Source organism: Geotrypetes seraphini, chromosome 3 (genome assembly GCF_902459505.1).
Source record: "Geotrypetes seraphini chromosome 3, aGeoSer1.1, whole genome shotgun sequence".
Taxonomy (NCBI): Eukaryota; Metazoa; Chordata; class Amphibia; order Gymnophiona; family Dermophiidae; genus Geotrypetes; species Geotrypetes seraphini.
In genome coordinates, this window is record NC_047086.1 from 14963470 (window position 1) to 14988164 (window position 24695).

At 45.1% G+C, this 24695-nt stretch overlaps 1 protein-coding gene across 1 annotated transcript in view; it reads right to left on the reverse strand.

The window, feature by feature from the left end:
• LIN28B (lin-28 homolog B) overlaps positions 1 to 3088 on the reverse strand; it is a 203312-nt gene extending 200224 nt beyond the window's left edge. The window contains exon 1 of the mRNA XM_033938367.1: positions 2774 to 3088. The gene's annotated coding sequence lies outside the window, so the exon portion shown is untranslated. The remainder of the gene's footprint in view (positions 1 to 2773) is intronic.
• Positions 3089 to 24695: the final 21607 nt, after the last annotated feature.

The following is a 24695-nucleotide window of genomic DNA, read 5'->3' on the forward strand; positions in this document are numbered from 1 at the left end:
AATTAAATACAGCAATAATTACAAATATTATCAAACTCATTCAGCAAGTAAAGCTGCATGACAAAATCACACAAACAATCATACAACACTGTAATAATGGGTCAGTCACAGAAAACATCCAAATCATGGTTTCCAAGGCAACTTTGCCACAAAGACAACAATATAATTTTGAATCTAGATTCCTTCTACCATCCCTCACACTACCATGCTTTTTCCTTTCAACAAACTGAAATAAAAGGAATTATGCACTTTATAGTACCTTTTTTATAGTGATCCCAGCAATGAGAACTCAGATTTCTTTTACTTGAAAAAATGTACAATCAGCACCTTGAAGTAGCCAAGAACTATAAAATACACCAGGTCATATCAAATGCACATTTTATTATAAAGCTGTGTGCTGTTGATAAATCGAAGGACAGTTAAAACTTTTGATAAACATGGCATTGCAGGGAATTTTTAAATAAATAGCTTTGTTATGTGCTAAAACATACAATAACTGATTCCCAGCACATCATATCAGGGTTGATTTGTTCTAGGTAACTTTTGTTACACTAATACTAGCCTGGAGAATTTTAATTCAGTAGTTATGTGGCTCTTTTTTACTTTTGGTTCCCAGAATGCATCATTATCCTATTGGGCTAGTCACTGCAACATGGCTATACAATTTGATTAATTTTATTGACTTTTTCTTTAAAGGGATACAAATCAGATTTGAAGCAGTTACTTCTGCCTCTATAGCATTGATTCTTTGTGACAAGTTCACAAAATATTGGTTGCAAATCAACCAGCTACTGTTGATCTATACTAACATGTTACAAAGCATTTAACATGTTACAAAGCATTTAAAAATATTTTACCCATATATAGAAAAACCTTCATAAGGTCTTCAATGGGTTTTTTCTGTTAATTTCTAGATGACTGGAGTAGTTGCTCATTTACACACAAAACCTCCATAAATAGCTGCAAAGTTACTCTGTTTTAAATTGTGCTCATTTCCTTATAAGAGAGATACTTCTTGTGGATAAAGCAAGATTCCTAACTGCGTCATTGCTGGAAACAGAGAGAGCACCAGTTCCAGTTTCTAAAAACCGAGTTCAGTGGAAATGGGAAAAGATCCTTCTTTTCAGAACACTGATCCATTAATGAGCACAAATAAAATGCGAGAGCTGCGGAGACTATGGCTTTCTAAATATTTTCTTGTCACTTTCTGAAATTTTAGATCTCACAACTCTAAATTATAAAAGCAGCAGACTGCATTCAAAGAACACACCTGCAAACTAAATTTGGAGAGTTAATGCTGGAACAAAATTCTGGGGTTTTTTTTTTAACAACAAAAAAAAACAGCATGTTGAAGACTGGTGAGGCAGATGTGTTAGCAAATAAAATCCATCCCCACCCTCCTCTATTCTACAATCTTTTCAGTGTAGGCAATTTTGAAGCATCAATACTTCAAAGTTCAGGCGTAAAATCAAATAAAATCAAGTACAAATGTATATAGACAGAGATAAAGCTAGCATAGGTCTTTATCACCTTTATATATATATATTACTCTGAATTAAGGTGATAAAGATCTATGCTAGCTTTATCTATATTGCCCACGGTGATTTATTGTAAATTACAACAATGGTTTTGTAGACATTTCTTCTCTGTAATGTTCCATATTGTTGTGTTAACTTATTATGCAATTAAAATTCAATAAAAATGTGAACTTAAAAAAAAGACTTGCCCTTGGTGGTGTAAAACGCATGTATGTTTGTATAAGTGCACCTTACTTTATTCTTTTTAACATCCTATCATTGCTACCCTAAATGCATGAGCAACAGTCGTGTAAAATATTTGTATTATTTTCTACATCTGTCTTGTAAACCATACCATGGCTGAAAAGAATCGAGATCAGACCTTGTGCCTGCTCTGAACACATGCTCTTAGCAAAGGCTCGGTTAACTGGCAGCATCCATTGTGTGCAACTATGACTGGTAAAGTGCTTTTGACATAGGGCATGAAACAATCAACAATCAACGACTGCACAATAAATAGAGAAAGCTTTAGCAATTCTCTGTCTACGTATTTAATCACAAGAATCAGCTTGAGTGTTGTGCTATTATCTATATAGCTTAACTGCTTGGAGGGGGGGGGGGGAGGTAGGCGAGGAAGAGCTAAATATTAAGGGGGGAGCAGATTGGGACTTCCACCAGCACTCTCTAAGCAATTTGCATACAGGTATGGAGGCAGTGGAAGATTAAGTGACTTGGCCAGGGTCACAGGGAGCAGCGCAGTGCTGAGGATGTAGCTCTAACCACTACCCAGAAAAAGAGAAGCACCAAACCCAATTAAAGTCCAGAGAAGAGCATTGAAGACCAGATCTTCAAGCCCCAAAATACTGTATTTTGTGGGCTTGAAGTTCTGGTCTCCTCTGCTCTAACCACTATGCCACACTCTCCAGCCAGTGCTCCCAATCAGGGAATGGGAAGTTAGCATTATGGGGTGGGGGGGGGGAGTTTCTCTCTCTCTAACCGAAGCTTTTGTTCAAGCCTTGCAAGCTGATTGCTTGAAAACGAGCTCCGTGACCTTTAACCCTTGCTTCCCACCTTTGACCTTTACTGGGACGATCCTGCGCCCGTCAATAGGAGGTCGGCAGCCCGGTCACCTGCCTGCTCCTGCTTTGGGGGAGGGGACGGGCCACTTTAGTTTGAATAGCACTAGTGGCCCTGGCTTTGCTCCTCGGCCTGGAGCTGTCCTTAGCGTCCACCTATTTGAGCAGCTTTTTACCTACCCTTCAGCTTTAAACGGCTGGGGAAATCCCGTCTTCATGGCTTCGCCAAGCAGCAGCAGGAGGTCGAGCGGAATATCGCTTCAGCTGCTTCCCCCGGCGATACAATGGGGGTTGGGAGCCGGGACGGGTCCCGCCACCGAGAAATCCTCTCTCGACGGCCTCCTAGGTAGGGGCGAGTGGAAATGAATTTCAGTCACCGGGCGGGGACGGCCGAGCGCTACCGTGTCACCCGCTGACTGCAGCTGGGAGGGCTCTGCACACACATGGATGGGGAGGGCGCGCGGGAGAGCGCTCGCGCCTGCTGCTGTTGCTGCTGCAGCAGCATCGCGCCCCGCTCCGGATAGGCCGAGACGAGTTGCAGGTTAGTTAACTAGGCGGCGCGCGCGGTTGGGGAGGATGCAGCACACCCCCCGCTGTGTGCCATTGGGTGGGGGAGGGAAGGGTCAACCGCCTGTACTGCTGCTAGCAGGGCCTCTGTCTGGTCCGCCGGCAGAAGCGCGTGTGTCTGCTGGGCTATGCGCGCGCGGGGTCTGCTGCTGGAACTTTCCGAGCTCGACTGCTCCAAGCAGAGAGCCACAAAAAATAGATTCGGTGCAAAGGTGTCGACGTTTTACATTGATTGGGGGGTGCTCAGTTGGCCCATTGGATTTGAGACTAGATGCAGTAAATTGTGCTGTTTTAGTCTTACTACCTATTCCACGCAGAAAACCTTCCAAGCCCAGGGAAATCTTGAGTAAATAACAAATTGCTCCTGACGTGCTAGCATGAGTATTTTATTCTTCCCTTACTGCTGCATCTTTAGGTCAGTTCAGGGCTGGCATGAAAACCCCTTCACCTCAGATAACTCAAATGCTTGGGTCCCCCACTGGGACCACTTTATCAATGGACCAAGGGGACAGCTGCCCCAGGTTCAGCTAAACAGGGGACTCATAAGCAGAAGCAGCACTGAGCACAAGGTCCACTCTGGTCTAGCATCTTCCTTTCCTTGTCCCCTCCCTTGATGCACCTGCTTGGAGGGAGAACAGCGGACATTGCTGGACTGGACAGCATCCTCAAATGTTTTCCAGAGACCATAGCACTGCCCTCCACTCTCAACACTTCCAACAACAGGAGCCAACTCTGGCTGCTTGAGCACCCCCAATATTGAGCAAATTCCTTCCTTGACTGTGGCCAAGGAGGAGTAATTTCCGTTGGGTTTAGCACCCCGTCATTTTTAAAAGTTGGCTCCTATGCTTCCAACTTCACAAGTGATGATTTCCCTGGTGGCCCATGACTCTTAGTTCCACACAACAAATGATCCCTCTGAACCCCCAGATACACTTTTTACATTGGGAAGCAGGCACACTGTCTAATCACTCCTGTCTATGTGCAAACATATTAAGAATAGCCTGGCAAAACCAAAATAGTAGCAGCATTCCATGCCACCATAAGAACAGCCTTAATGGGTCAGAAAAAAGGTCCATCAATCCCAGTAGCCCATTCTCACTGAGGCCAATCCAGGTCACTAGTACCTGGCCAAAACCCAAAGAGTAGCAACATTCAATGCAGTTTCTTCACCCATGTTTTTCTCAATAACAGACTATAGACTTTTCCTCCAGGAAATTATCCAAACCCTTCTTAAAACCAGCTACACTATCCGCTCTTACCACAACTTCTGGCAATGTGTTCCAGAGCCTAACTATTCTCTGAGTAAAAAATATTTCCCCTTATTGGTTTTAAAAAAGTATTTCCCTGTAACTTCATCGAGTGTCCCCTAGTCTTTGTAATTTTTGAAGGAGTGAAAAATCAATCCACTTGTACCTGTTCTACTCCACTCAGGATTTTGTAGACTTCAATCATATCTCCCCTCAGCCGTCTCTTTTCCAAGCTGAAGAGCCCTTTTCAGTCTTTCCTCATACGAGAGGAGTTCCATCCCCTTTACCATCTTGGTCGCACTTCTTTCAACCTTTTCTAGTGCCACTATATCTTTCTTGAGATACGGAGACCAGAATTGAACGCAATACTCCAGATGAGGTCGCACCATGGAGCGATAAAGAGGCATTATAACATTCATAGTTATGTTAACTATCCCTTTTTTGTTTAAATCTATTTTATTCATTTTCACATCAAAGATCACAAAGAACACTTTGATACATGTAACTAAATACATTCAAGAAATTATTATCAAATCATAAATTCCAGTACAATGATTATAGTCCACATTAAAGGAGAGTGAAACCATACACAATCAAGGGTAGTTGAATTAAAGAAAACTAAACTCGGTCATATCTGCATATGCCACAAATGTACAGGGTTCTTTGGTTAATTACATTAGGTCCTAAGTGGTTGAAATTACAGAGGGGTCAGGAGCCTTAATGGCAGCCTTACCTTCCAAAAAATATTGCAATTTACTTATTTGTTTGGTAGGTAATACAACATTTACAAGGAAACCTAAGTTGAAAGGTAGCTCCCAAAGCCAAAACTGACTGATGGAATGTCAGAAATTTTTTCCGTCTAAGCTGCGTCCACTTTGAAACATCAGGAAAAATTGCAATTTTGTGATTGTAAAATTCAACATTTTCAGTTCTATAATAGAGGCGGAGAAGAGCTTCTTTATCTTGTAAGAAAACAAAAGTTACTAACAAAGTGGCTCTCGCTGAAATCTCAATCCGTGAAGATTCTAACATCCCAGTGAGGTCTAATTCTCCAGGATGAACAATTGACTTGTCCTTATCCTCTTCAACTATATTTAGATAATATAGTTTTTGCAATGGTGGCATATTTGTCTCTGGAAATTTTAAAACTGAAGTCAAAAAAGAATGAAAAAGTTCTCTCGGTGATAATATTCTAGATACTGGAAAATTTAAAAGTCTCATCCCTTTTTTAAATAATTCCCAGCATCCTCTTTGCTTTTTTGACCACCACCGCACATTGGGCTGAAAGTTTCATCGTATTGTCTACAATGATACCCAGATCCTTTTCTTGGACGCTAACCCCTAAGGTGGACTCTAGCATCCGGTAACTGTGATTCAGGTTATTCTTCCCAATGTGCAACACTTTGCATTTGTACACATTAAATTTCATCTGCCACTTGGACACCCAGTCTTCCAATTTCCTATGGTTATAGAAAAATGACGGCAGAAAAGGGCCAAAGCCCATCAAGTCTGCCCACTCTAGTGACCCTTCGCCTTGAATTTGTTCACCATCCCCTGCCTTTACATCATTAGAGATCCCACTGAATATCCCATTTATTTTTAAAATCTGCCACGCTGTTGGCCTCAATCATCTGCAGTGGGAGTTCGTTCCAATGATCGACCACCCTCTCGGTAAAGAAATACTTTCTGAAGTCACCATGAAATTTTCCTCCCCTAAGGTCTGCCTGCAATTTTTCACAATCTGCATGCGTTTTAATAACTTTGAAAAGTTTAGCGTCATCTGCAAATTTAATCACCTCACTCATCGTTCCAATTTCCAGATCATTTATAAATAAGTTAAATAGCACTGGTCTCAGTACAGATTCCTGTGGCACACTGCTATTTACCCTCCATTGAGAAAAATGGCCATTTATCCTTACCCTTTGTTTTCTGTCCGATAACCAATTCTTAATCAACAATTAAACATTGCCTCCTATCCCATGGCTCTTTAATCTCCTCAGGACCCTCTCCTGGAGAATGTAGGAGAGGGTGTCAGATCAAAAGCGCGCCGGGACAAAGGCGCGCCCAGACAATTGAGCGCAGTGCGCACCGCCGCACCGCTCTAAATTACTGTTTTAGTGCTCCGACGGGAGGGGGTGTGGGGGGGACCCCCCCACTTTACTTAATAGACATCGCGCCGCGTTGTGGGGGCATTGAAACCTCCCACATTTTACTGAAAACTTCACTTTTTTCCTGTTTTTAGGGAAAAAGTTCAGTTTACAGTAAAATGTGGAGGGTTACAATCCCCCAAACCCCCCATAATGCCAGCGCGATGTCTATTAAGTAAACTGGGGGGGTTCCCCAACAAAACCCCCATCGGAGCCCCTAAAAACTGTAATTTAGAGTAGCGCGGCAGCGCACGCTGCGCTCAATTGTCAGCGCGCGCTTTTGTCTTTCGCGCCGTTGTTTATGAACCGTAGGAGAGTGTGGTGCTGTAGTTAGAGCTACAACCACAGCACCCTCAGGTTGTGGGTTCAAACCCCACGCTGCTCCTTCTGACCCTGGGCAAGTCACTTAATCCTCAGTGCCCCAGGTACATTAGAGTGAGCCCACTGGAACAGACAAGAAAAATGCTTTAAGTACCTGTATGTAAACTTCTTTGAGTGTGGTTGTAAAACTACAAAAAGGCAGTATACAAATCCCTATCCCCTATGAGGAACTTTGTCAAAAGCTTTCTGGAAATGTAGATACACTACATCAACTGGCTCACCTTTATCCACATGTCTATTCACACCTTCAAAGAAGTCAAGTAAATTGGTGAGGCAAGATCTAACCCATGCTGAATCTGCCTGTCTACATGTTCCACAATTTTATTTTTTATAATTCTTTCCACTATTTTGCCTGGCACCGAGGACAGGCTTACCGGTCTGTAATTCCCCCGGATCTCTCCTGGAACCCTTTTTAAAAATCAGCGTAACATTGGCCACCCTCCAATCTTCAGATACTACAGATGATTTTAGCAACAGGTCACTAACAACAGATCAGCAATTTAATGTTTGAGTTCTTTCAGTACCCTGGGATGTATAACCATCCAGTCCACGTGATTTATCACTCTTTAACTTGTAAATTTGGCTTAGTATATCTTCCAGGTTCACTGAGATTTCTTTCAATTCCTCTGCCTCATCACCCTTGAAAACCATTTCCAGTTCTGGAAGATTTCTTACATCTTCTTCCATAAAGACTGAAGCAAAGAATTTGTTCTCTCTGCTATAGCCTTATCCTCCCTGAGTGCACCTTTTACTCTTTGATCATCCAACGGTCCCACGGATTCCCTCACAGGTTTTGTGCTTTTTGATGTTCCTAGAATAATTGTTACTATTTTTGCCTCTTTGGCAAGTTGTTCTTCATATTCTTGTTTAGCTTTCTTTATCAATGTTTTACATCTAACTTGCCAGTGCTTATGTCTCTTCTAATTTTATTCAATGGAATCCTTTTTCCATTCTTTAAAGGATATTTTCTTGGCTGTAATAGCCTCTTTCACTTTGCCTTTTAACCATGCCGGCTCTCATTTTCCCTTCTTTCCACCTTTTTTAATACATGGAATACATCTGGTCTGGGCTTCCATGATGATACTTTTAAACAACATCCACACCTGGTTTACACTTCTGACCTTTGCCAGATACTTTTAGCTTCTTTTAAAACCATTTTTCTCATTTTCTCATAGTCGCCCTTGCAAAAATTAAATGCTACTGCAGTAGATTTATTTTTTTCTTTTTATTATTTTAAACAATTTACAAGTTACACCACTTGTTAATGAAATACAGTGCAAAGAAAATAAGAGAAACATTATTTTAGAGGAAAAAGAAAATACATTTCCTCAGACCACTATAATACCTGTGGGGGAGGACCATAAAGAAAGGTAATGGGAGAACCATTAATAGGTTAACATTAATAAAGAAAATAACAAAGACGGAAATCTCGGGCTACACTTTTTTTTTAAACAGTGTCAGTTGCTATCTTCTTGCGATCTAAGAAAGATCTCAGGTGCTCAGGTTGAAAGAAGACATACTTCAAGCCCAAATATTTAATAATACATTTACATGGATATGCCAAGAGGTAACTGTCTCCCAATTTCTTTGTTTCCTCTCTCATTACCAAGAATTGTTTTCTTCTCTCCTGGGTGGATTTATTCACGTCAGGATACAGCCATAACCTCTGACCACAATATGGAGAAGTAGGAATTTTAAAGTATATCCTTATAGTAGAGTTCAAGTCTTGTTCAAAGACAAAGTTAACTACGAGGGTAACCCCTGTTCTATAACTTGATAAAGAGAAATCCTCCAAAATTTCTGTAATGTTAAGAAGATCCTTATCTGGCTGTATTCCATTCATAAGAGCTGGATCATTTGGCTTATCTCCCGTATCCTTTTTATTAGTACTAGGTAAATAGTAAGCCTTATTTATAGGAGGAATGGCTTGAGGCGGATAATTTAAATTTTCCAGCAAATAATTTTTAAAGACAGATGATAAGCCTAAAATTCTAAGACAGTTGAGAATCCTAAGGCCCTCTTCTATCAAACTGTGATAGCAGTTTTTAGTGTGGGGAGCCGCGCTGAATGATCTGCGCTGCTCCCGATGCTCATTGAGTTCCTACAAGTGTCGGGAGCAGCGTGGGCCATTCAGCGTGGCTCCCCACGCTAAAAACTGCTATTGCAATTTGATAGAAGAGGACCTAAGATTTAAATGTCTGTTATAATTTTTGATGGATTCAATTTTTCTTTGAATAAATTTTTGATCTTTGATAACCTCAACAAGAATATTTTTCAAGGGGCTAGTCTCAGTTTGAATTTTCTCAGTACAGTCCTTATGAACTTTATCAATATTGAAAGAGAAGGCATACACTTTGGAAACCAGTATCTCTAGGTCCTGGGCTGTCTTTTCCATTTTCACATCGAGTCTTCCTATGGCTTCAAGAAGTGTCCCCAAGTTTCAAGTTTTATTAAAATTTGATGTACACACAATATCAAATATTTCAATGCGTATTACAAATTTAAAAAGGGGACAAACAATAAAACAGTTCATTACAAAATAAAATATATACGTACAAATTTATTACCGATACAAAAGGAAAGGGGGATGAACTACAATCATTAAAGAAAGAGGAGAAACATTTATGGGTAACACATCAGGAGGGGGCGACAGATGAAGATAAAGAAGAAAAAGAGAAAAAAGGCGAAAGAAAAGAGGAGGATTTGAGTCCTGTGAATAAGGACTGATTGAGACTGGATATAAGTGCAAGCAAGTTATCTTATCTATGTCTCAAATGCATCTTTATACAGAAAACTTTTCAAGAGACCTTTGAACTTTTCTAATGAGGGTTCAGTACTCAAATAATTTGGAAGATTATTCCAGAGCTGAGGAGCTATAACTGAAAAAATAGTAGATCACCTAGTACCTATTACTTTTAAGGGGGGAATAGTCAAAAGATGCTGTTCTATTGATCTAAATGTCCTAAGTGGGGTGTATGGTATCAAAGGGCGGTCCAGAAATATTGATGTATTAGATTGTCAGATTTTAAAGGTTAACAGCACAATTTTGTAAGTAATTCTGTGTGGAACTGGTAACCAGTGTGCCTTTTGCAGAAGTAGTGTTACGTGGTCATATTTTTTTGAATTAGTAATGATTTTTATTGCTGGTCTCCCAGACTTGCCAGAAGATTTCTCAGTCAAATTTTCCCACGGGAAAGACACTGCGTCCAGAGCATCCCTCCCAGGGCTCAGCTCCGGTGCATGCTGCTGAGCTGATCAAGGAGGAGCACTCAGTATCGGGGGAAACAAGGAGATCTCCTGTTCCTCTAGGTCGAACGCTCCCATGCTCGAGCCCGAAGCAGAACTTTGCCCCCGATCTTCAGTCCGAGATATGGTGGTAGCTGACATTCTCTCCAGCAGCTGGGGATAGTTTGCTGAAGTGGGGTTGATGAGAGATCCGGTCCCATGGCACTCACAACCCTCTTCCTCTTAGAGTATAGTATCGCCGCTATTACAAAGTAGAGGAAAACCAAGAATTCAGAATTCCCAGAGGTAAGCCACCACAAAGAAAAGGCTGGAGAGTGCAGACACTGTCAAACTCTGTAGGCCATTTTGGATCCGCCCTTCTTGTGCAGCTCTGTAGTAGATTGCTAAGAGAATCTCCCAGCTGTACCCAAAGCAAAGGCACCTTAGCCCTTAGCTTTGTATCTTCATCCGAGTAGCCTTTTTGCATTGAGGTGTTGTGTGTCATAACATCCCCGTTGTAAGGTCCATCCAAGCCCGGTTTCTTTGACTCAAAGTGTCCCTTCCTCGGACCTGCAGCTGGCCCAAAATCAAAAATCACAAACGCCATGAAAAGCGTACATTGGAGGCTGGAAGGAGGTGGAAAAACCCAAGCGACACAAGCTTCACTGTAAGCCGGAGCAAAGACAACAGCAACCAATAAACACGCAGCCCAGTGAGGATAAGGGCAGAGTCTAAAATACACTGAGAACTAATCAGAACCCAAAACAAACAGCTGATTGTCAAATTATGGTGTTCCACTCGATGTTTTCTTTAAGTCCATGAGGATAAACAGAATCCAGATGAAATATCCAATATTGTTCTCACAAATGGATATGAGCAGTTTTATCCCCTGTGTAATCCAGAAGTAGTTGTTCAATTACAAACCACGATAGTTCATAAAAGTCGTGTTTTTCCAAGCAATGAGGCACCATGTGCACAGAGGCAGTTGCTGTATGTATCCTGCTCTTATGCTCAGACAACCTAGTTTTTATCTTTCTACTGATACGTCCAACTGGGATAGGTAGTTAGTGTACTGTCTGAGGTTATATCTCTGCAGAGTTCGAGGATGGCACCAGTGCATTATACTGGGAGTATCTTCGCACATGTTGCATGAGCCACATGGATTATGACCTCCCGAAGTATGTTCAAAACTAGAAAGATTAGAATAGGGAACTCCTGTCGATAAATTCCCCAAATTCCCTGTGGGCTAATTTCTGAGGATCTGCCATATTTGCTCTACCATTGAAGAGTTCAAAATTCAAGCGAAAAAATGTCCCAGAGATTTAGAGCCAGGGGGTATCCTAAATGGACCATCAAAAAAGCCTATCAAAGGGCACGTTATGCTAACACCGAGTTACTATTCCAGCATCAACCAAGGAACAAGATGGATCATCAAGTATGCGTGCTTTCCTATTCTAATCAGGCCCAATCTGTGGCTAAAATTGGTCTATTCTGGCCATCCATGATCTGTTTAAAGAAAGTCCTTGCATTGCATTTACACATCCTAAAAAATTGGGCAATTTATTGACAGGAGTTCCCTATTCTAATCTTTCTAGTTTTAAACATACTTCAGTGGGTCATAATCCATGTGGCTCATGCAAAATGTGCGCAAATTCTCTCAGCATAACGCACTGGTGCCATCCTCAAACTCGGCAGAGATATAACCTCAGACAGTGTATTAACTGCCTATCCCAGTGGATAGTTTATGTTATAATCTGTCCCTGTAACCTGCTAGGTTGTCTGAGCATAAGAGCCCATGGTGCCTCATTGCTTGGAAAAACAACACGACTTTTATGAACTATTGTGGTTTGTAATTGAACAGCTACCTCTGGATTACAGAGGGGATAAAACTGCTTGTATCCAATTGTGAGAACAATATTGGATATTTCATCTGTGTCGCTTGGGTTTTTCCACCTTCTTCCAGCCTCCAATGTACTCAAATGACACTCTTCATGGAGTTTTTGATTTCAGGCCAGCTGCGGATCCCTGAGGAAGGAACACATTGAGTTCCAGAAACTGGGCTAGGTTGTATCTTACAACGGGGATGTTATGACACACAACGCCTCAATGCAAACAAGGCTACCCGGAAGAAGATGCAAAGCTAAGTGCTGAGTTGCTTTTGCTTTGAGTACATTTGGGAGGTTCTCTTAGCAGGTTTCTCTACTTTGTTTAATGCACTACAGCATCTAAAAATAATTATATATCACGTATTGTTTGACATTCTTCACTAATTATTTTGAAGCACATGTAGTGTTCCCAGTGATAGTGTGCAGGTGCAGTGAGCCCAATACCAGTTTGGTTAAGCGCTGGAGAATTCTCTCCATAACGCTAACTCCTCACACTGAGGGCACGCCGCTCACATTATAAATTTACTTGTAATCGTAATTTTGGTGAGTGCATGCAGAGTTCCTACTAAGACAACCTATTGACTACAACTGCTCTTCTCTAGTGTCTTTTGAAGTATCTAGCAATTTTTTTGGAGATTTCTTTGTGCTTTAGCATAAGTCCAGCAAGGCTGGCTTGAGCTGATTCCCTTTCCAACTCCTGCTTTGGCATGCATCCCTCTGGTTTGCACTGCTGGGATAATTAAGGCTAACTACAGGTTGGTGCCTTACTCTAATTGGTGGTGATCTCAGAGGAGTGTCAGGTTGGCTAACTCTAGCTTTCTGACCAATATGTGCACTGGTTCTAGAGTCAGGGATTTCCTGTTTCCCTTTCTTAGGGTTGCCTAAACCTTGCTGTTTTGAAGTCACCATATCCGGTGCCTTCCTAGAAAAAAGATAAATAGGAGCTATTAGGATCTTGCCTCTTTCCTAGCAGGTGCCGAGGCTTGGCAACAGCATTTCTGAATTTATACTGGAGTTCACAGGGGCTTCCCTGTGACAATATAAAGTGGGTCCTCAAACCCGATTGACTGGGGCTTGAGGTGAATGAGGCAGGAAATTCCATTGGTCTCCAATTTGAATTTTAGTGGGACATGTCCATTGGTCACAAATTTGAATTTTTGCGGTAAAATCCACTGATTTATTTTTATTTTTTCTGTTGAATGGAAAATTCTCTGGTGAGTTTAAAGATGTTCTCTCGGGAGAATACCCTGATTGTGAGGTGCAATTTGAGGGAACTATTTGCTGCGCCTGGATAGCAGTGCTCATTAACAGCTGAGCAGGAGACTTCAGGTGCCGAATCTCGGCGGGCACCCACAGAGACAGACGCCCCGACGTCACTCGGGTCCTGCACCTGCGAGTGAAAAGGACACCGCGACTGACTATTCCTGGAGAATACCCTGATTGTGAGGTGCAATTTGAGGGAACTGTTTGCTGCGCCTGGATAGCAGTGCTCATTAACAGCTGAGCAGGAGACTTCAGGTGCCGAATCTCGGCGGGCACCCACAGAGACAGACGCCCCGACGTCACTCGGGTCCTGCACCTGCGAGTGAAAAGGACACCGCGAGTGACTATTCCTGGAGAATACCCTGATTGTGAGGAGCAATTTGAGGGAACTGTTTGCTGCGCCTGGATAGCAGTGCTCATTAACAGCTGAGCAGGAGACTTGAGTGTAGACCAGTTGGAACAGATAGAATTTGATCTAACTGGTTTCCTGGAAGATTCACAGGATATAATCCAAACTAGATCTATCCTATTGATAACTTGTGCTAGAGAGAGAGAGATAAATCTTTAATTATGAAAGCTTAGTTTCAGAATAAGCTTCTTAAATTTTGTGGAGATAATGTATTGATCTTTCCAGATGTGGCCCAAGCTACACAATTGAGAAGAAAAGCTTTTTTTAGCTTTGAAATCAAGGGTGTTGGCTTTGGGACCCACATTTTACTTAAAGTTTCCATGCAAATGTCTAGTGAAATTTATAGAAAGTGAATATGTATACTGGGAGTAATAATTGACAGAATATGTATACTGGGAGTAATAATTGACAGAGGCTGTACCCTGTACCATGCAACCACAAATCAACAAAGTAATAAAAGCATCGTTCGTGACCATGAGAAATCTAAGACAAATCTGAAAATTCTTTGACAGGAAGCAATTCCTACTTTTGGTACAATCTCTTATCCTTGGACTAATAGACTACTGCAACATACTATACCTCCCATGCCCAGCGACCATGATAAAACAATTACAAACAATACAAAATACAGCCCTGAGACTCGTCTACTCACTGAAAAAATATGACCATATCACAGAGGCATACCATGACTCACACTGGCTTCCAATACAAGCAAGAGTACACTTCAAATTCTACTGCCTACTTTTCAAGGCTATTAATGGAGAAAGTCCAACCTACTGGAATAACCTACTGGAATAATCCTCTTCAACCAGGCACAGGAAAACCCACTCACTATTCACACACCCATCATCCAAAAATGTCAAATGAAAAAATCTATATGACAACCTAATAGCCTCCAAAGCAGCTAAACTGGACAGACAAATCACCACTCTGTTATCATTGACCACAAACTACAAAACCTTCAAGAAAGATATTAAAACCATACTCTTCAAAAAATACATAAAACCCATCTAGCATGACCAGTCCCTATCCAACCCCCCCAACCCTCTCTATACCCTTAATACTTCTATCTACTCAACAAAGTCTAAAATGCTTCCAATTTACCCAATACTTATCTCCTTAAGATCTCGACTTCTCTTTGGCAATTCTTATTACTCAACATTTATCACCTTAAGATCTCGACAACTCTTTGGTACTTCTTAAGTAAATATTATGACATCGCTTATGCTGTTCCTGCAAACTTTTAATGTAATTCTTGTTAACTTTGATGTAATCCGCCTTGAACCGCAAGGCATTGGTGGAATAGAAATCACTAATGTAATGTAATGTAATTTTTACAACTTCATGAAACTAGTAAGGCCGCTATTTGAATTAATAATAGTTTGGAGTTTAGATTTATGATGCATCATAAGTATTTGATTGATTTTTTGATTATGATTATGTTTGAATGTATTGACTAGTTAAATATCAGGATATATTCTCCCATTATGTGGACTAGAGGAGATAGTGAATAATACTTGAAATATTTTATTTTTCTGTAACTTTTCCTTTCTTTATTATCTGTAAAAATGATAATGATAAAGATGTTCTCCCTGTGAAGGGGAGAACAATAGGAGAAAATACTTTTTCACTTTATCATAGTGAGTTACTTTTAATCGAGCTTAAATTAAATCACTCAACTTCTCTAACACTATTTTATCTTAAGGCACATTTCCCTTGTTTAAAGATCCCATAAGTATAACCAAAAATTACTGCATTGCCTGCCTAACCTTATAAATAAATTTGCTCTGTAAAAATAAAATTCTAGGTCATCCTTAAATGCTTTAAGTATCTGTTCTTAAACACTTCACAGAGCCAAGTTATAAGTAGGTAGTGCATTCCCCAATTATCATCTATTTATATTATATATACAGTGGTACCTTGGATTACGAGCATAATCCATTCCAGGAGCATGCTCGTAATCCAAAATGCTTGTTTATCAAAACAAAGTTCCCCATACACAATAGTGACAACAGCAACGATTGGTTCCAGAACCCGGGGTCTTTACCTGTCGGGGCCGGGTGCTACAACGCCATCTCCTCCGCCTGCCTCCTCCGTCCGTCATCGGAAGAAGAACCCGACAGTGCCGCTTCGGGGGAAATGCCAGCCGCCGGAGAACCCCAGTGCTGCTTTGGGGGGGGGGGGATGCCAGCTGCTGGAGAACCTCGCAGTGCCTTCAGAGGGTGACGGGATAATCGCGCACCAGACACCAGTGCGCCGACAATCCAGCGGAAGACAGAAGCACGCGGGGGAAAAAATAATTTTTATAGAGCTCCGACTGGGGGTTTGGGGTGGCAACCCCCCCCCCTTTATTGGTTAGTGTTCGCGCTGCCATTGTGGGGGGGGGGTTAAACCCCCCCATTATAGAGAAAACAGAACTTTTCCCGAAAAAAATCAGAAAAGTTCCGTTTTCACTATAATGGAGGTTTCCAACCCCCTGAACCCCCCTCCAACAGCAGCGCGAACACTAACCAATAAAATGGGGGGTTGCCATCCCAAACCCCCCCATCGGAGCTCTTTAAAAACTACTTTTTCCCCACGCACTTCTGTCTTGCGCCGAATTGTCGGTGCTGGATTGTCAGCGCACTGACGTCTTGCGCTCCACTGTCTATGAACCCCTTCAGAGGGATGCCTCCTCCATCCGCCGGCCAGCCCTCCACATCGGATGCCCCTCACATGCTGGAGAGCCCCCACCCAAGCCCACGCAGCTGAGCGCCGCCCCACAACGCCGATGATTGATGCTGTGCGCGTCACACACAATGCACAGGAGGGACAGCACCCGGCTGCGCAGGCCTAAAGGTCCTCCAACCTGCGAAAGGCACCCGATGTAGAAGGCTGGCCAGAAGAGGAATCCCCTGTAAGTGCTCGTTGATAGGGGCAGTGCTCGGTTTGCAAGTCAAAAGTTTGCTGAGTGTTTTGCTCGTCTTGCAAAACACTCGCAAACCAGGTTACTCGCAAACCAAGGTACCACTGTATATATATACATAATGTTATTCCTCTCCTCTCTTTACTCTTCCATCTGCCCAGGGCTATCTTTCTGTTGCCTTGTTAAGCATTCTGTTCTTTTTTCCCATTGGCTTCTATTGTTGCTTCATAGAGGGATGAACAGATCGATGTCTGTGACCTGAGTAGCAGAACCATGAATTTTATTTTAGTTTGACAAGTCTCTTCTTCATGAAGCTTTGAGATATATTTAGCCCAGCTCTTCACTGTTGAGGAGAGATTTTCAATTATTGCTTGTTGCCAAATCCTCAGCTGCAATGTTCTGAAGAACATCACATGAACTTTCTGGCTCAAACATGGTGAATCTCTGCAGACATGTCACAGTTTTGTTTTTATTATTCCCTTTTCAGTCAGACTGCTTTCTTCGTGAATCATTTTGTAATCATTCCCAGTCATGAAAAGTTCCCTTTTTTATCCCAGGACAAGCAGGCATGATATTCTCACACATGGGTGACGTCATCTACGGAGCCCCGGCGCGGACAGCTTTTCAAGCAAACTTGATAGAAGTTTCAAGTTTGCACACTGCACCACGCATGTGCTAGCCTTCTTGCCCACTAGAGGGCGCATCACCACCTCGTGGTCCTCAGTTCAATTTCATCCGCGGAGCCAGAAGCCCTGTGGAAAATTGTGCTCGTGTTTGCCTTCTGTCGCCGCGGCTGTGTGCTGAATTTCGACGCGGTCGCTGCGTTTTCTGTGTTTTCTTTCTTTGTTTTATTCATTTTTCAAAAAAAAAAAAAAAAAAATTTTCGTTTCGATCGCTCCGGGGGCTCCCGGTAGCCGCGGCCAAGGAACCTCGTCTGTTCCCGGCCTCGTTTTGGGCCCATGTCCCGGCCCGTAACGGGATTTAAGAAGTGTGGTAGGTGTGACCGGCTTTTGTCGATCACAGACCCTCACAGGTGCTGCTTAAGGTGCTTGGGGCCCCAACACCCGACAGCATCGTGTGCTAAGTGTGCCACCTTCCAGAAACGGGCCCTTACACGCCGCAAGGCCCGTATGGCGGATCTGTTCGCAGTCGAGACCCCGACGGGGAAGGCCTCGAGTTCGGCCCCGGCCTCGACCTCGGCCTCGACCTCGGGTCCCCCTGCTACCTCGAAGCCGGTTGCCTCGCAAAAACAAGCCTCGGGTAAGTCTCCGCTTCCTTCCTCAGCTCCAGGATCAACCAGGAAGCCATCCTCGGGCTCTTCGTCGGTGGGGACGTCGGCCTCTGCCCAGCCCAAGGTGTCTAAGGCGATAGCCCCGAGGGAATACTCGAGACCGAGGTCGCCCTCTGAGGAGCATCGCCAGGTGTTGCCGCCGGGTCTGATGATCCCGGCATTCCAGGACTTACTCCGAGCGTTAATTTCCTCGGAGCTGTCCGGGGCCATTGAGAACCTGCAGCAGGCTTCGGCCTCGACTGCTTCGGTCTCGGCGGCCCCGCAGATGGCGACCTCGGCCTCGGGCACCGGGGCTTCAGCGGCCGAAGCACCCTCGGACCCGACCTCGATGAGACAGCCTGAGTGTAATGTACGGTCCCGGGACAAGCAGCGCCGGGTGCGTCGGATTTCCTCGACCTCGTCCTCGAAGTCTTCCCGGGGCTCCTCGCCCTCGAGCAAGCCTCGGGCGAAGCACCGCCTAAAGAAGGCCAAACGGTCTCGGGCCTCGCCTCGTAGGCGTGGTCGCTCGACGCCACCCGAGGGCGGGGCTTTGCGGGTCGAGGAACTCCGCCTCGACAACCCCGATCTTTTGCGGTCCCCGTTCCAGGAGAGTTCTCGTGCCTCCTCGCCGGGGGGGAAGGGAAGGGCCTCCGTACCCCGTACCCCAGGGGGTTCCCCCAGGGGGTCTTTCAGGCGGGATCGGTCCCCGACCCCTTCGAGGTCACGGGACCGTGCCTCGTGGGGATCGGGATCCTGTATGGAGTTGAGGTATTCTCGTCAAGCCTCCCCTTTCGGCTCCGCTGAGAAGTCTCGGACACCCTCTCCGCCCGCACGGACAACTTCTTTTTCAAGGTTTGTCCATGACATGGCGAAGGCTCTGGGGGTGGACCTGTTGGCGGGGTCCCACTATACGAAAGAATTTTTGGAGGAGCAGGATCTTCCTGCCCCCCCGCGGGAGTCCCCCCGCCTTCCGCTAAACAAGGTCCTCCTTCAGACCTTGCTTCGGAACCTCGAGACCCCTCTTACAGTCGCGGTAGTGCCCACCAAGATGGAATCTAAGTACCGGACGATTCCCCCCAAAGGTTTTGACAAGGGGCAGCTCTTCTATCAGTCGCTCCTGGTGGAGTCGGCTCTCAAGCGATCGCAGCCTTCTAGGGTCTCCGCTGCGGTCCCCCCTGGGAGAGAGGGTCGGACCCTCGATAAATTTGGCCGTCGACTGTATGCAAATTCTCAGATGGCGACGAGGGTCCTCAATTATGCCTTCTCCTATTCTTCCTACCTCAGAACCATGGTGAAGGACCTGCCAGAATTCCAGGGGGTGATCCCGGATTCACACAAGGACAGGTTTGCCACATTTATGTCAAACCTGTCCCAACTGCGTCTATATCTGTTTCATGCGGTATATGACGCATTTGAGCTTGCCTCGAGGGTATCGGCATGTGCGGTAGCGATGCGCCGGCTGGCGTGGCTTCATACCCTCGAGATGGACCCCAACCTGCAGGAGCGATTGGCTAATCTACCCTGCGTCGGATCGGAGTTATTCGACGACTCCTTAGAGGCGGCAACCAAGAGGCTTTCTGACCAAGAGCGTTCTCTAGCGTCACTGGTGCGCCCAAAGCCTAAGCCAACGCCTCCAAGGGCATTTAGACAGCCCCCTAGGCGGTATCCTCAGAAATCGACACCTGCCTTTTCGAGACCTCCACCCTGACGTCCACCCCAACAGGGTAGGGGGGGTCCCTCCAAGCCCGCTGCGCAAGGGGCATCCAAGCCAGCGCCGTCCTTTTGACGGGATGGGTGGCTGGGGGCTGGCCCCCGCCGCGATGTCGCCCAACCCCCTCCCCATCGGGGGTCGGCTCACGGCCTTTGCCGGGGCTTGGTCAGAGATTACGTCAGACGCATGGGTGCTCCGGACCGTCTCAGAGGGCTATTCGCTCAACTTCTCCAGGCAGCCTCCAGACATGCCTCCCGCGGCTTGCCCGCCCAATCGGAGCCAGTTGGCCCTTCTCCGAGAAGAGGCCAGGGCCTTGTTGAGCCTCCGAGCAGTCGAATTGGTACCTCGCGATCAGAAGGGCCGGGGGTTTTACTCCCGTTACTTTTTGGTCCCAAAGAAGACCGGGGACTTGCGCCCCATTTTGGACCTCCGGAAGCTCAACAAGTTCCTGGTCAAGGAGAAGTTCCGTATGTTGTCGCTTCCGATTCTGTATCCTCTATTGGACGAGGGGGATTGGATGTGCTCCCTGGATTTGAAGGAAGCGTATACCCATGTTCCGGTGCATCCCGACTTTCGCAAGTTTTTAAGATTTCAAGTCGGGGAGTTGCATCTTCAGTACCGGGTCCTCCCGTTCGGTCTGGCTTCGTCCCCTCGGGTGTTCACAAAGTGTATGGTGGTGGTCGCGGCTGCCCTACGCTCCCGGGGGTTGCAGGTCTTTCCCTATCTGGACGATTGGCTGATCAAGGCCCCGACCAGGGAGGGAGTTATTTCAGCGACCCAACAGACTATCTCGCTTCTTCAGGGTCTAGGGTTCGAGGTGAACTTTCCCAAGTCTCACTTGCGCCCGACTCAATCCCTCCAGTTTATAGGAGCCGTGCTGGACACTGTTCTCCTCCGAGCCTTCCTTCCCTCTCCTCGGCTGGAGGCACTGCTTCGATTGGGCCGTCAGGTTTCGCAGCTGCATGTAGTGTCGGCTCAGCGCATGATGGTGCTTTTGGGGCACATGGCATCTACGGTCCAAGTGACGCCGTTCGCCCGTTTGCATCTGAGGATTCCTCAGTGGACGTTGGCCTCGCAATGGCATCAGGACCGCGACCCAGTATCTCGCCACTTGACGGTGACTCCGTCTTTCAGACGCTCGCTCCGTTGGTGGACCAACTCTACCAATCTGTCCGGGGGTTTGCTCTTTCGCGTTCCTCCTCATCGCAAGGTCCTGACAACGGACTCTTCGGAGTATGCGTGGGGGGCTCATCTCGACGGTCTTCGAACGCAGGGCCTATGGTCGGCTGCGGATCGTCGCTGTCACATCAACGTGTTGGAGCTTCGTGCCATTTTTCTGGCTGCTCGGGCCTTCTGTCATCTCCTGCGCGATCAAGTGGTGCTCGTCCGGACAGACAACCAGGTGGCCATGTATTACGTAAACAAGCAAGGGGGGACGGGCTCTTGGCCTCTGTGCCAGGAAGCCTTGCGCCTTTGGACATGGGCCGTCTCTCAGAACATATTCTTGCGTGTGGTTTACATTCAAGGAGAGATGAATTGTCTGGCAGACAAACTCGGTCGTCTTCTACAACCGCACGAGTGGTCGCTGAACTCCCGGGTGCTGCGCGAGGTCTTCGACCGCTGGGGGACTCCTCAGGTGGATCTATTTGCCTCACCCGAGACTCACAAACTACCCCTCTACTGTTCTCGGATATACTCCCGGGACCGTCTCGAGGCCGATGCCTTTCTTCTCGACTGGGAAGGGAGGTTCCTTTATGCGTTCCCTCCTTTTCCTCTGATCTTGAGAACGCTGGTGCATCTCAAATCGACAGGAGCCACTATGATTCTCATTGCTCCTCGTTGGCCCAGACAACACTGGTTTTCCCTGCTGCTTCAACTCAGTGCCAGGGAACCTCTGCTTCTGCCGGTCTTTCCCTCTCTGCTTTCTCAGAGTCGGGGTTCGCTGTTACATCCCAATCTTCAGTCCTTACATCTGACGGCTTGGTTCCTTTCCCCTTGAACTCGGTCCCTGTTTCTCAGCCAGTGCGGGAGATTTTGGAGGCCTCTCGGAAAGTCTCGACTAGGCTGTGTTATTCCCAGAAGTGGACCATATTTTCATCCTGGTGCTTCTCGAACCAGCTGGACCCGACTTCGGTTCCCGTGTCTTCGGTGCTGGAATATCTGTTGCATCTGTCGAATTCTGGTCTGAAGACGACTTCCGTTAGGGTGCATCTTAGTGCCATTGCAGCGTTTCATCGGCATCTCGAGGGGCGTTCCCTCTCTTTGCATCCTCTGGTGTCTCGTTTCATGAGGGGTCTTGGGAATATTCATCCTCCTCTGAAACCTCCTCCTGTTGTGTGGGATCTTAATGTGGTCCTGGCTCACCTGATGAAACCTCCTTTTGAGCCTATCGACAAATCTCCTCTCAAGTTTCTCACTTGGAAAGTGGTCTTCTTGATTGCACTCACGTCTGCCCGTAGGATTAGCGAGTTGCAAGCTTTGGTTGCGGATCCCCCTTTCACGGTGTTTCATCATGACAAGGTGGTTCTTCGCACCCATCCCAAATTTTTACCTAAGGTTGTGTCTGATTTCCACCTCAATCAGTCCATTGTTCTTCCGGTATTTTTCCCGAAGCCCCACTCTCATCCTGGTGAGGCGGCGCTTCACACGCTTGACTGTAAGAGGGCGTGGGCTTTTTATCTCCAACGTACTCAGTCTCATCGGAAGGTTCCTCAATTGTTTTTGTCCTTTGATCCTAATCGGTAGGACATCCGGTTTCCAAGTGCACCTTGTCCAACTGGTTAGCTGCTTGTATTTCTTTTTGCTACGCTCAGGCTGGTCTCCCGCTCTCGGGTCGAGTCACGGGACATAAGGTCCGGGCGATGGCGGCTTCGGTTGCTTTCCTCCGATCCACTCCTATGGAGGACATATGTAAAGCTGCCACCTGGTCTTCGGTTCATACGTTCACCTCCCACTACTGTCTGGACACCATGTCCAGAAGCGACGGCCGGTTTGGCCAGTCGGTGTTACGTAACCTGTTTTCATGAATTGCCATCCTCCCACCTGCCCTTTTTTTTTGGGTTGGCTTGGAGGTCACCCATGTGTGAGAATATCATGCCTGCTTGTCCTGGGATAAAGCACAGTTACTTACCGTAACAGGTGTTATCCAGGGACAGCAGGCATATATTCTCACAACCCAACCTCCTCCCTGGGGATGGCTTCTTTGCTTGATATGGAACTGAGGACCACGAGGTGGTGATGCGCCCTCTAGTGGGCAAGAAGGCTAGCACATGCGTGGTGCAGTGTGCAAACTTGAAACTTCTATCAAGTTTGCTTGAAAAGCTGTCCGCGCCGGGGCTCCGTAGATGACGTCACCCATGTGTGAGAATATATGCCTGCTGTCCCTGGATAACACCTGTTACGGTAAGTAACTGTGCTTTTTGGTTACAGTGCAGGTCTTGCTCAGTGCTGAAGCGAGTTCATAATTTCTATATCATCTCCATTGTGGTCTATTATATTTTGCTTCTGTAGGATCTGATCAGGATCCAGTTGGTTGCATTTTCATTCTGCTCTTATCACAACCAACTTACTTCATCAGGTAGCTGGTCCAAAGCATTCAGAATCTCACTGTGTAAGCAATGTGATCATGGTGGGAATGTGTATCTCCTAATGACTATTACATGGGTTCTGATGAAGAGGTATGGAAGGATATCATACACACAGCAGTCTCAAAAATGGGAGGATGACTGTACTTATTAGAGGCTAACAGTCTCTAGTACTTCCTTGAAGCCAGGATCTTACTCTTTTATGTATGACAATAATTAAGGGAGCAGTGGTTGTTGCATAGTACCATATATTGGTATTTATGGGTATGTACCAGCTTTACACACATATAACTACGCACCTATGAGGTATATACTGATGGTGAAATATCTGTCCCATGGAAGTCTGCCTGTGGAGTTCCACAGGGCTCTCCGTTGTTTCCTACATTGTTCAATCTTTATCTTGCTCCCCTCGGGTTCCAAATTTCTTCTCTGGGGGTAAAATTATACAGCTATGCGGATGATATTACCATAATAATATCTATAACAGCTCTTACAAAGGACATCCTATCATTTATTCAATCGATCCTTGAGGTTGTTGAAATATGGATAAAGGATTTCAGGTTAAAGCTTAAACCAGATAAAACAAAATTTTTCTTGGCTTCTCCATCTGATAAAATCAAAGATGACTCAATAAGACTGAATGGCACAACTTATTCTATCCTGCCGACTAAAAATTGTGGGAATATATTTGGATCATAAACTCTATCTTGATTTCCACATTAACTCTTTAATTAGAAAATCTTATTTTTTACTCTGGAAACTAAGAACAATTAAGTCGTATTTTGAATTTTTCTCATTTAGATTGCTAGTTCAATCTCTTGTTCTCAGTAAACTGGATTATTGTAATGTGCTCTATCTTTCGATATCTAAGAAAAAACTAAAAAGGTTGCAGATTATCCAGAACTAAACTAAACCTTAAGTTTATATACCGTATCATCTTCACGGATGTGGAGCTCAGCACGGTTTACAAGAACTTAAAATATAGGAAGCGAAGGAAAAAAAAGGTTTACTTGTATATAGAAGAAAAGAGTAAGGGGGGGATAGAATTACATTTTAGTGAAAAGCCAGGTTTTCAGTTGCTTGTGGAATAATTGGAGGGAGCCCAGGTTCCGCAGCAGGGTAGTAAGGTCGTTCCAAAGACCTGTGATTCTGAAGAGAAGGGATTTTCCCAGTTTGCCTGCATAGCGAATACCGTGTAGAGAGGGGAAGGATAGTTTATACCTTTGGGCGGGTCTGGTAGAGTCAGGACTCGAGGAGTTATAAGATAGTGGAATTAAGGGAGGAAGGATGTTGTGAATGATCTTAAAAGCCAGGCAGGAGCATTTGAAATGGATTCTGGAAATCACTGGGAGCCAGTGAAGTTTGGCTAGGAGTGCGGAGACATGGTCAGACTTGCATTTTGCAAAGATCAACTTGTCTGCAGTATTCTGGATTAGCTGGAGTCTTTGAAGACTTTTTTTTGATAGGCTTAAATAGATGGCATTGCAGTAGTCTAGTTTGGAGAGGA